This window comes from Carettochelys insculpta, chromosome 5 (genome assembly GCF_033958435.1).
Source record: "Carettochelys insculpta isolate YL-2023 chromosome 5, ASM3395843v1, whole genome shotgun sequence".
Classification (NCBI taxonomy): Eukaryota; Metazoa; Chordata; order Testudines; family Carettochelyidae; genus Carettochelys; species Carettochelys insculpta.
The window spans coordinates 126,422,640-126,435,520 of NC_134141.1; the positions used below are offsets into that span (position 1 = coordinate 126,422,640).

The window sequence follows — 12,881 nt, forward strand, 5'->3', positions numbered from 1 at the left end:
CTATGATGTCTGTGAGGCATACGCATACCGTGGGCAATTCCAGGGCTGCCTAACTCTGTAGTATCGACACCCCTGCAACGTGCAATCCCAGGCGGTAGCTGCCTTCCAGGGTAATAAAGACTCTTTCCAAGACACCCATTCGTGGACACTAGACCTCAGGTGCACCTGCCCTTAGGGGCTAGTACTGTGCTGGGCAACCTGCAGCCCTTAGAGTTACATGCGTGCCCTGCTGACACATGCCCTGCCCCCTCCCGCTATGCCTCTTGTGCACTGGGGACCCCTGCACCCCCTACTCTTCCCCCTCCCTCCCAGCAGTTCCACCATGAGCTGAACCAGCAGACTCGCGCCCTGTCCCCGCTCCAGCCCCACCCTCCCAGAGCTCACGTGCTGCGAATCAGCTGATGTGTGGTGTTCTGTCCCTGCGAGGGACGGGGAGAAGCAATGACGGGGCGCCAAGCGGCCCATTCACAGTGTTCCAGAACTGCTGCTTGGGGGCCAAAAGAGCCAGGGCACCAAGCAGCTGCTGTACAAGCGCTGGCAGTGGGGAGAAGGGCCGGGGTGTGCTTGTGAGCGGAGACAGGGCAGAGGCTGGCTGGGGTTTTAGGGAGGGGGTGGAACAGAGGGTGGGCCTGCAGCGGAGGGGAGGGCTGATCAGTCCTGCACGAAACGAGGCGTGACGCACACTTCAAGCCAGGGCACGTGGGAGGTGCATGCGGTTGCACCCAGCGCTGGATTTAAACTCAGCCTTCGGGTCATGGTTAGCGCCCGTGCCCGATTCCAAGTCTCCAGCCCACGGAGATGAAGGAGGGCGGCTCACTGGTCTGGGTTGCCCGTCGCTGGTCCGGTAGCTACCCGGAGGCCCCACCAAAGACAAAGGGACCTGCGGTGCGCAGAGGAGCAAGACGAAGACTCTGGCGACCGGTTCTCCATCTTCCCAAAAGATCCCGGCAGGACCAGTTCAGAGCCCCATTTATCACAGCTCATACAGCAGCTTCTCCCCGCGTAGGAGCAGCTGCAGGAGAGGTGGGAACACCCGTAACTGGGACCACCCCATGCAAAATTCATCACAAGTAATGAAACCAATTATCTCTCACCGGCTGAATGGCAGCTGCTCCTGCCCCTTCTCCTACTGCTGCTTGGCTTGGACGCCTCTACGCGGCCTTATCCGCTTGCAGCCAGCCTCCCCCGTTCCGGAGTGCTGAGCCCTCTATACAGCGTTTTTAATATTTATGGGCCAAATCACACGCCTTATTAATCCAGACCTACATCACTCCCCCACCACCCACCCCAAGACCATGTGGAAGGTGCTTGCCCCTATACACACGATTGGCCTGCATTTGCAGACCTGCGGAAGGCTCTGGCTGGCCAGTCACCGCCCACCAGCGAGGAGCTTGTTCCCTGACCAGCTGAGTCCAGCTCGTTCGCTGTCTAATGAGTCACCGGCCAGCCAGTTCCATTGCAACTGGCAGCAGTGTCACACCTGCTCTTCAGAGAGATGGAGAGTCCAGCTCCCTCCACAGCAAGCATCTGATCCCAGGCAGCCACATGACGCAGGCCACCAGCTGCTGCTTGCCTGCAATTCCGCCCCCGTTGGGGAGAAAGCACGTGGTTCTGGCCTGCGGGGTGGCGGGGCAGGGGGAAGAAATTGGGGCATCCCTCACACCTCTTATGGCGCCCCCGACTCAGAACAGTGCAGGGGACAGCTCCCTTCCTGGGGGCAGTAGGAGCTGCATGGTATCTCCACACCCCCAGCCCTGCAGCCTGCAGGAAGGACTCTGCAAGAAGGAGCCAGCCAGAGACTGAAGCCAGCGCAGAGGCAGGTTGAGCCAGGAGTGCAGATGGCACAAGGCTGTTTCCCCACGTTCGCAACTTGCACGTTCCATCCCCTGCATGATTGGCTGCTTGCCCCCAACCTTCCCCCATGCCCTGCCTTTCATCTCACTAGTCCCTGGCGAGCATAACCCCACGGAGAGATTTAAACTGGGGAGTTACTGGCCATGGTTAAGTACTGTGCGCTTACTGCTAGGGCCAGTCTCTGGCTGTGCACTAGCTGATCAGAGTGGTCCCTTCTGGCCTTGGTACCTGTGAGCAACCTCCCAGCCACTGGTGACATTTGTTCTGTAGTTTAACTGAGGAATATTAAACCCCATTTTTAATTACTGTCCCTGGTTAAATGGGGGGGCAAGACCCTGGCCAGGGGCGCGTTCCAGCCTGGACTGGAGCGCCCCCCAGCATGGCCGGGGAAGCCTTGGTCCCTTGGTAACCCAGGGCACGCCAGGGGGAAGGTTGCTCCAGCCTGGCCAGAGCAGCAACCACACGTCCATAGTAGGGGGCCGCTCCAGCCCAGCCAGACTAGAGCTGTCCCATGGACAGCCCCTTCCCTCCCACCCCATTTAATCAGCTAAGCTAATCAAAACCAGGCTTTAACATTCCAAATTTAAACTGCAGAACACATGAGAAATAAAGACTGTGGAACTGACCAGCCACTGGCTCCATCACACAGTGGGCCCTCTGCTCACGGGTCGGATCCCTTCCCTCCACCCTTTGTCTATTGCGAGCGCGAGCTCCTTGGGGCAGGAACCACCTCTTGGTCTACATCTGTGCAGCACCTTGCACAATGCAGCCTGACCCCGCCCGATTGCCACTGACGCGCTGAACAACAGGCAAAGCCCCCAGCACCTTGGCAATTGGAGCCTTTGAGCTCTACTCTTGCAAACTGCCGTACGGCTCCAGCACCCGGAACCAGCCGAATGCAGCCGGCTGATATCAACGGGAGCCGAAAAAACTAAGCACCCTTGGCAGGAGATGCACTGCCCACTGCTGGATCAGTCCCCAGTTTATCTGATTGGCACACAGGTTCTGACCACCTCCCACTTCTCCATCTAAACAGCACCCAGCCAGCAGGCTAGGAGAACACCAGCCCAGCAGGGGTGAATGGGAAGGCACAGACAGAAGTGTCCAGTGCAGATCTGAGCCTGGGAGGGGCTGCCACCTTTGAAGGCATCATGCCACAAAACTAGGGCTGGATTGGTGCTGTGCCACTGCTTACAGGCAGGCTTGAACCTGGCACTTCTGGAGCTTAGTGCAGGAGCTCTGCAGTTTGCACTAAAAACCAGCTGTAGAGAAGCCTCCTCCTTTCTCTGTGTAAGTGGTCTGGGCACCACTATGTGGGACAGTGACCCACACTTAGATGCGTGGGTTACAACTGCACTGGAAAAGGGACAGGATCAAACCAGATCGGGGGGCCCAGACAGGGAGCCCAAAGAACCCCACTAACCAGGCCCTTCCTTCCCCGCTGCCTGGCTTAGCTGATTCTGAAAGCAGCGGGACAGAGCCAGATCTTTACTCTGCTCCTGCTGAGCACCAGCGAGTGCCAGGGGATGGATTGCTCAGCGAAGCCAAGGGGAGAAACAAGCAGCCTTTCACCATTCGCAGGTGGGTAATAAACTCCTTTCCCTTGTTCCCGCCTGCCTTGCTCCAGGTCACTAATCCAATTGAGCGGAGCTCAGTGCTTGTTACAAAGCTGTGACACATTTGTCAGATCGCTGACTAGACCCTTGGCTAATTTTACAACCCTAATTTATCTTAGCATATTATAGCGCTGTAATTTTGTCCCCCCGGATCCCATTACCACCGCCATACCTTGTAGCCAGTGTGTGCCGGTAATTGCTATTATTAGCAACGTACTCCGCCAGAGATGAACCGCAAGGAAAGGATGCAAAAGCAACCTTGCCAGATGGTTGGCCAGTCAGAGAATCAAGGTGGCAGGAGGAGGAGCAGAAGGTGGGAAGAAATAAAGTCCCAGAATCAAACTCTACTTTTAGTGACACTGCTGTAAATCTGGAGTCACTCCAGTAGCAGCAATAGCATCACACTGGTGTTAATCCAGAGTAACTCCATGAACTACAATACAGCCCTTCTGGTGTAAATCTGAAGCAAATCTGCAACAGGACGGAGTTTCTGGGCACAGCTAGAGAAATCAGTCCAGGGCACCTTTGTTTAACATCCCGGCCACTTACAGCCCCCGGCTGTGATTTACTTCTCACTAAGGCAATTACAACCAGCCACCACTGCACCTCTGCCAGCCCCACTGGCCAGCCAAAAGCCACACAAGCAAACCCACAGACTTCTCAGCTGCTTTACCAGCCCAGACCAACAACCCACAACTAAGGTGAGTGTTTATTAAACCTGTTTCACCAAACACCACCCAGAGTCTTCCAGACCCCAAAGGGCCCAGCCCCAGCCCCTGGCCTACGCAGAGCTCACCCAAACAACACGCTCACCAATTCTTTAGATGTAATATCTAAAGATTTATTAATAAAAAAGAAAGACCAGGGTTAGAGAAATGAGGTGCTAAAGCAAAACTTTACGTACATCAGTTCTAACTGCGGATACAGGCCAGCCATGTTATTTTCTGATTCTTGGAAGTCTCTGAAAGTTCATTTCAAGTTACATATTCAGTCACTGGAGTACTGTAGTGCTCGCTGGGGTCCACATGCTGGGACATGGACTGTTGGAGACTATGAGACAAAAGATCCAAGATGGACACTGCTAAATCCACATCATCCCTTTGAGGGATGGGCCCCCAGTCCAGACAGTAACTCCTGAGGACTGAAGAACAAAGAAAGTAACTGACAGGGCCCATCTTGTGGTTTTTCATATGCAGAGGGAAAATTCTCTTCTTCTCCATAGGCCTTGGCTTAGCACCTGACCAGGTGGGTCACTGTGCTGAGTTTCCATTCATTGCAGTCCCAGTAGGAAAACCCCAACATCACAAACTGGGTGTTGGCCATCTGAGCCTTTGCTCAGTCTATTGTCCTGGCTGGGGTGGAGCCCCACCTCCCTTTTGTGAACCTCAGCACCGAAACATTTCTCGCACAGCTTCAGAGCTAGAAATCTGTAACTTTACATACATACATGATACAGCCACACAAGCAGCATAGATAGATTCAGAGCATCATCATCTTTCATCTGACACCACACGTGTCACCCCCAGCACAATATTTGGGGCCTATAGCCACACTGGGTATTAAAATGGTTTCCAGACCCAACATAAAAGTTCAGCCACATGACAAACTCCACCTGCAGGAAGCGAGCCACTCTGCGTAAATCCAGAGTGACTCTCCGAGCTGCAATGCAGCTCCAATGACATAAATCCAGACTGATTCTGCCCGCAGCAGGGGACTCACTCCAGATGTATTACTGGTATACTTCCGGAGTGACTCCACTAGCAAAAAGGGAGCCACAGCAGTATAAATCCAGATTCGCTCCACCAGCAGAAAGTGAGTCATGCTAGTGTAAATCTGGAGTGACTCCACCCACCGGCAGGAAGTTAGCCATGCTGGTGTAAATCTAGAGTCACTCCACCAACGGGAAGTGAGTCGTCCTGGTCTGAATATGGAGTGACTCCGCCTGCAGAAAGGACACCATCCCGGTATAAACCCGGAACAGTTTGCCAACAGGAATGGCACTATGCTAATGCAAATGAGGACCCAGTGTAACGCTGGCAAGTGGGGAACACCTGGTGTGAATGCAGAGTGTGTCTGCCATGTGGAGCAAAAGCCAGCCGCCCTGCAACGTAGGGGCAGCTACATATTGCTGCCAGGCAGCCGCCCTGACCTCAGACAGACCCGCTGATTCTGCCAGGTGCCAAACTCAGTCCCACGAGTTCTCCTGCCATGAGTCAAAACCGTCCCCACATACCTTTGGGATGACCTCATCTCACCACTCTCCGGTCTGTCATGACACATCCTTGTGTCACTGGACATCATCTGCCTGTGGGAGAGCCACAGCCCAGGCATGGGCCACAAAGCTGAGGGATCATTCTGCCTTGGGAGAGACAGGCCAGGTGCCCTTCCCCAGCAGCCCAGCCCCACAGGATGTGTCAGGGGACAGCGTGCAAGGGCTTACATGCTGGAACTGGCCAGAGCAGGAGGTGTGACCATCTGACGAGAGCCAGGGGAGATACTCAGCTATCATAAGCCCTCAGGAGCTGGGCCTTTCCAACTCAGGCCAGGACAGTCTGACATGCCTGCCTGTTCTTAACCACCATGACCAGGCCTGGTCCTGTTCAGCTTAAAAACACCATGAATTGAGCTCACATCCTGCCCGCAGGGAGTCTTCTGCAGAAACCCCCGTTCTCGGGCACTTTACACGCTGGTGAGTCGCCCTGGTCAGCGGTGTTTGCCTCTTTCCGAGAAACTAACAACTCGACAAACTGCTAGAACAGGGCCTGAAAGCGCCATATAAACAACGAGTCAGCACCTGCCTCCTCTCTGATCAGCATGGAGAGGAGAGGAGAGGAGACGGCGGACATGGCACATTAGACTCTGAATCTCAAAGATGTGCTGACACTCAGGTTACCGACGAGTCTTACTCTGGCCGAGATGCTCAAAGTGAAACAAATGGGGCTGTGAATAAACAACCGCTTACCTTTCCACGGGTCTGAATTCCCAGGGTGGCCTCTGATCGCTCATCAAACTCCTCGGGAGTCCTCTGCGCTCTGCACTCGGCGGTGGAGAACTGGGAGCTCTTTTCAAAAGGAAAGAGAAGCTGTCAAAGATCGGCCCGTCTATTCTCCTGCCATCATTTTCTGGGGTGGGTTTCGCCATGCTCGCCCCTCTAGGCAGGGATCTCCCCTGGCTGAGGCTTGGCAGCTGGTGCCCACAGATTCTCCAATGACTGTTGCTGGCCCACCCTCTCATATGTGTTAATTTTGTTAGTTCCTGGGCATGGGGTGAGGGAAGGAATTGATCTGCCCCAGTGTTGTCTATGATAACAATGTGCATCAAAGAGAACCAGCAACAACACCCCTTAGCTAGAACAAAACCACAAGCCACATCCCCATTACGTCATGTCATCCTCCAAGGCTCTGACCCTGAATGTACTGAACTGTACGCACCACGGTTAAGTCCCATCAGCTTCAGTGGGACACCTGTAAGCACAGGAACAACTGTGCGCCCATTTGTAGGAGAAGCATCAATGTTCCCTGGAAGCTGAGCGCTTGAGTGGCCACTCAGGAGAGATTCAGATGCTGCCTAGCTGATTGGCAGAGTGCCCAAGCTGGGTCGTGCGCGCCTACTAGCGTGTGCAAGACATGTGCCTCAGTGTGCATTAAAATTTATTCCGCACATGGATAGAAAAAGACTAGAGGGACCACTGAGGAGCACCTAAGATTGCAGACTGAGTCAGGATGGGTTCTTTGTTTTTACAGAGTTCGGAATAACGGAGTCCAAGCCCAAATCAGGGGGGTAAGTCATTAAGGACATCAAGGATAAACACACACTATAGCCCCAAACTCACTACTGGCATTTGACGGATCAGCCACAAAAGCCTGTCTTGGGGAATATTCATGCTCTTTGGCTTTGATTGGTGATTTCTGGAACACTCTGCATGAGGGGGTGTTCCTTGCACAGAACATTTAGATGCTTCCAAACCCCTAGTGGAGGTACAGACCCCTTTGGGAAGCGCACACACAGTCTGTGGTGGAAAGATACTGCAACAGGTGCCTGAAACTTGTTTTATAAGTTACCACAAGGGCATCTCACACTGTTGATGCTGCAGAGGGACTTTGCCCAGAGCAGCAGCAACATCAGCAAATGTCTATGCCCATCCTCATTTAGGGGATAACCGCAGCGCCCTGGGAACCCAGCAGCAGACTTTCTGCTGACTTCCACGGGCCCTGGCAAGGATTAGAGAACCCAGCCCCATAGGCCTGTAAATGACAAATAAATAAGTGAAACCTCATTGGGTGCCAGGGCGGTTGATTGAGAAACTCTCATTTGCAAAGCGCTGGGAAATAATTAACATTTTTTCCCGGAGCCTAAGGAGGGAAGTGGCCCGTTTGTCACGCCGGCAGCACCCGGCGCGCTGCAATTCATCACGCCTGTCAGGTGTCAGCCACTGAAATATTTAACTCCGCCAGCCCCCAGCTCAGCCTGCGCCGCGCCCCATCACTCACAGCAGACTCTGCCGGACATATGGGGGCCACCGATGGCGAGAGCTAGCAGTGACTGACAGAGATGACAGAGGGCTCCCCCGCCCTTCGCCGAGAGGGCTGCCTCCCGGCTCTGAGTGGCAGAGGAAATAAACAGACAAGGCTGGTTTGGAACTGAATCAGAGCGCTGATTTGTCACCACCTGTCAGAGAGCCGTCAAGGCTGCCCATGGTGGGGGGGGGGGCGGGAAGCTGGTGAGAGGGGGAGGGGATGGATGAGCACATTCTGAGTTGGTTCCTCAGATCCGTCCACACAGATGCAGTTCCCAAGGAGCATGCGAAGAGCACGCTGTCTGGGATGATAAGGGAGAGCTTTATCCATGGCCCTGCTCCAGGTAGACCCTAGGGCAGTGGTGCGGCCTATGGACCCCATGTCTGTCTGCCTCTCCCAGGCACCTCTTATGGACCAGGGCACCGGAGCCCTACACTTCCTACGCCACCTCCCCCCTCCACCAGGGCTTTCGGCGTGGAGGAGGGTCACACAAGCAGCCCCCCTGCTCACTATACGGGCAGAGGGGAAGCTGCCCGCTGCTGCCCTAAGGAGCCCCCAGAGCCAGAAGACAGACACCGAGGTGGCAAGTTACAGCAATGTGATGCAGGAACAAGGCACATGGCTGGGAGCTCGGCAGCTGGGTTTCCTCTCCTGCCCTGTGGGTCTGGCCAGGTTAGACCGTAACTCCCAGGGGAGCCATGCACAGGAGCGCGCGCACACACACACACACACTCTCTCTCTCTGTCTCTCTCACTGAGGGACCAGAACGGCCGATCTCGACGGCCAGAAATGCAGCCCTCTTCTAAAGAAAACTCCATCCACCTCCTCTGAGGCCTCCAGTCACTCCACTCTCAGGCCAGCAGAGGATGCTGGCGCACACCCGCACACAACATAGACAGGGCAGACACAGAGCTGAGCAGTCCTGATTTCACCTTCCACAGACACCAGCAGCCAGCACCCCCCACAAAGCTGTGGGGCCTGGTGCTCTTCTCACCGACCCTGCTGGGGATCAGGAAGTCCTCCTGAAGACAGTGCCAGTCCACTGGCATAAGTGAGAGGAGAACCACATGATAAGCTCGGTCCGGTAAAGGGCCGGAATGGGTATTTAATATTTACACCAAGACGCTGGATCCGTGTGCTAAGTGTGAAACTCACCACATCCCTTTCACAGTGGTACACAAAATGCACACACGGACGTACGCACAACCACCTCTGCCCAGAAACTGAGCCAAATAGAGATGGATTTTCATGGGGACAGCAAAAGGCACATCCCTGACTCTAGGGGGACAACCCACTGGCTGATACGTCCCTGTTCCAAAGCCAGCAGGTGTGTGAGATGGTAAGAAGCAGAGAATCGCAGGACTGGAAGGGACCTCAAGAGAGCCTCTGGTCCAGTCCCCAGCACTCATGGCAGAACTAAGTGTTGTCAGATGCTACCAGCGTGGTGCTCTGCTCTCTCCAATGTTGGTATCACTCGGCTGCGTGCGTGTGTTCCCTCTGTGCGCTGCCCCAGCTCTGCAGACAGCCGACACAGCAGACCCGAAGAGAACCCCCAATAACCACAGAGTCTAGTAAGGTGCGAAGGCACGTCGGCCAGGTTTATTGCCATATTGGACACAATAGTAGTTCCCTGTAGACTTAGTCTAAGTCAGGACATACTACAAATATGCACCCACGGTCAATGGACTCAGCTCAGTCAGTGGCAGGACTTTCCACTGCCCCCTCGGCCAGACCTAGACCACATCCCAGAAGTACATTCTTATACACAGGTACAAACAATTTACACATCATTCCTAACGTATTGAGGTACAACCCTTCTAGGTGCTGCCTCTCACCTTGTACATGTTGGTTCGAACAAAACAACTCTATCCATCATATTACCCTTTTGCCCCTGTCATTGGGATGGATTGGCCTGTTCTTTCTTGTCTGTGGAATGTTCCAGGGTAGGATGTTCTGGTACCATGTACCCACTTCAATATGCTAGGTAGATATGTTTATGCACCATCAACCCTCTTCTTGCCAACTTCTGTGAGCAATGCATCCCTTTAGCTCACAGCTGCACTTTGCTTTCTGTTAGCAAAGTCTTGACCATTACTTTGGTTCAGGCCTAAGGCCTCATACTGGGCCTGTACTTACTACACTAAGTATTTCCTAGACCAGCAGTTCTCAAACTGTGGGGTTGGGACCAAAGTTTTGATAGGGTCACCAGGGCTGCTGTGGGATTTGCTGAGCTGAAGCCAAAGTCCAAGCCCCGCTGCCCAGGGCTGAAGCTCCCTAGGTGTGTGGAGCTCAACCTTCAGTCCCCCTTTCCAGGGACATGTAGTAATTCTGGCTCTCAGAAGGGGACTGTGGTGCAAGGAACCTGAAGAACCCCTGGCACAGCCCATCCCTGACAGGTAAAAGTAACTGAGCAAAGGAACTTCTCCCTAACTTCATTCCGGAAAAGTTAAAACTGATTTTCCTGCCCTTTCCAGAGAGTTTCAGGTTGAAGCAAACACCTCAAATGGGAAATTTCAGCCCCAACGATTAAGAATCACTGAAAACAGCCCTATACGTCAACTCTGGTGGGCCTAATGATCGGCACGGCTACCTGTAATGAATTACACACCAGCTTACTGAGCAAAGGGAATCATTTTCCCTACCTGAAGCCTGTTGCTTTAGAAAAGCTGACCCCGCAGGGACCACACAATGCAGCGGCAATAAATCCTCAGGGCTTTGCAGCGGTGCTGCGGTGTAGTCACTAGACGGTGTGTTTGGCCTTCTCTGTTTGCAGGAGCACAACCTGAGACCCCTGAAAGGGGGCTGGAATTCTGCAAATTAGGCGCCTAACACTGTCTGAGCCTCAGGCTCCATGAAGAGGCCTCAGACTAGGCACCCGGGAGTGAAGGGGTCCAAGATCAAATGTGAAATGCAAGAAATGGCCTTGAAGAGCTCCCACTGGTCAGCCCATGGGGGTGCTGCATGGGAGCCAGGTGGTGGGGAGGCAGAAGCAAAGAAAAGCTGCCTCCATAGCCCTCAGGAGAGCAGAGCAGTTTTATAGGTCTCTCTCCTTCGCTCACATAAATAACAGTGACACGCACTTTATGGATTAAGTCAGAAAGGCGGGGACAGGAAAAAGCCGTGCGAAGGGGAAGCCGAGTGAAGAACCAGGGAGATCGCCAGCCTGCGAACAAGAGAAACAGAGCCCAGCTCTATCGGCAGACGAAATTAGCCTCCCTGGTGCAGGCTGAATCGGCAGGGTCTTGGGTCACGGCTGGGACTCCGTGGTGGGCAGGGAGTTGCGGGGGACAGGCGGTACCTTGCTGGTGGGCCCAGGGGGCTGAACTCACGAAGTCAGCAGAGCCACTGGGGAGGGGAGGATCCTAGCAGTGGTTTGAATGGAAGAAAAGCAGGGGGAAGTGCGGTGTGTGGAGACCAGGCCGAAGGGGCTGGCAGAGCAGTGCTGTGTCCACCTGGCTCTGAACGGTGACTCAGGAAATCACACAGCAAAGCAACACTGACAAAAGCCCCTCTGGGGCCGGCCTGAATTGCAGAGACGGCCCCGCTGGAGGGTCTCCCCTCACCATGGGTGTCCCCCACGTTTTGCATTGTGTGCATGATCCAGCCCTGCGGAGCAGTCCCGGCTGCAGCTGCTAATCGCAGTGTGTCTCCTGCCACGCCACAAGAATCTGCACCACACTCAGCCCTGTCTACCAGCCCCAGCCGGCCTAGCCACAGAGTCACTCCACATGCCCGAGGGGGCAGACAGGCTACTGGAAGCCGGGTCTGGCTGGGCCGGGCCTTAGAGGGAATCCTTGGGGCAGGAGCTGGCCCCACAGCCGCGAGGAGCAGCAGTGGGGGCCACTCTGCTACCCACTGTAGTTTGGCTCTACAGCCTCTATCATGCTGGGCACAGCTGGGTGTGTGGCACTGTGACGTCATGCTGAGGGGTCAGAGCATTGCTCAGCTTTGGCCCTGTGACAAAGCAGAGCGTGTGATGATTTTATTCCCCTGCTTAGGTTGCATATGTTTCCTGATGTCCTGTAGCAAGCCAAGGCGGGTGCCTCAGTTTCCCCAGAAATAGTGCACAGCGGTGAAGGGAGTTTTGGTGTGATGACTTCTCACCTCTAGGCCAGGCCCTCCCTGCTCTCTGTAACCAAGGCAACCAGGTGACCCCTTTCTTCCCCAGGAACAGGACCAAGGCAGGAGGAGGGGCCTGGCTGGTTTGACTTGGAACTGGGCAGCTGACTGGGACAGTCTGGTCTGGCTGGAGAGAGAGGAAGGGGGCCAGGCCCCAGCTCAGGGACCCACTCTGGGCCCCTCTCCCCCAGATGGATGGTACTGACGGCTTCTGGTTTTTGTGCTGACAAGTCTGTTCTATGCTCGGTCCCTGTCACCCCATCACCCCTCTGTCCTCCCTGCTGGATGAGAGTTACATCTGATTGCGGATGGCGTGTGGGGCTTAGGGACCCCCCAGCTCCATGACAGGCCCTGCAGCCCCCTCCATCATGAGGGAGGAGCCATGGGGCAGCGGGGGCTGTTCCTCTTCATCCCTGCCTCTGGCACACACTGTGCATAAAAGGCATGGGGCTGAAGGCACCTCACCTACATACAGCCCCACAGGTGCAGGGTCGTGCATTGCAGCCAGTAAAAGAGGAAGCCTGTTCCCAGAATCTCCTCCTGCTTATGCCAATGTAAATCAGGCGTAACTCCACTGGGGCCCAGGCGTTTACACTCGTGTACAGGAATCGGGGCCTGCACTTTGGCCACAGGGAGGGGAGTTAAAGAGAGAGGGTTGGTTGCACCCCAGTGAACCCTTAGGCTCAGAGACCGACCTCAGAGAAATCTGAGCCCCTTGCAGTCTGGCTGAAGGCAGAGCCAGCGAAGGAACGGCAGCACATTTCACTGATTAGTG

The 12,881-nt window shown here is 54.8% G+C and overlaps 1 protein-coding gene across 4 annotated transcripts in view; it reads right to left on the reverse strand.

The window, feature by feature from the left end:
• The window catches only part of CNTFR (ciliary neurotrophic factor receptor), a 450,281-nt gene that overhangs the window by 355,915 nt on the left and 81,485 nt on the right, over positions 1–12,881 (reverse strand). For all 4 annotated transcript variants that reach the window (XM_074994432.1, XM_074994435.1, XM_074994431.1 and 1 more), the window contains exon 2: positions 6,433–6,531. The gene's annotated coding sequence lies outside the window, so the exon portion shown is untranslated. The remainder of the gene's footprint in view (positions 1–6,432; positions 6,532–12,881) is intronic.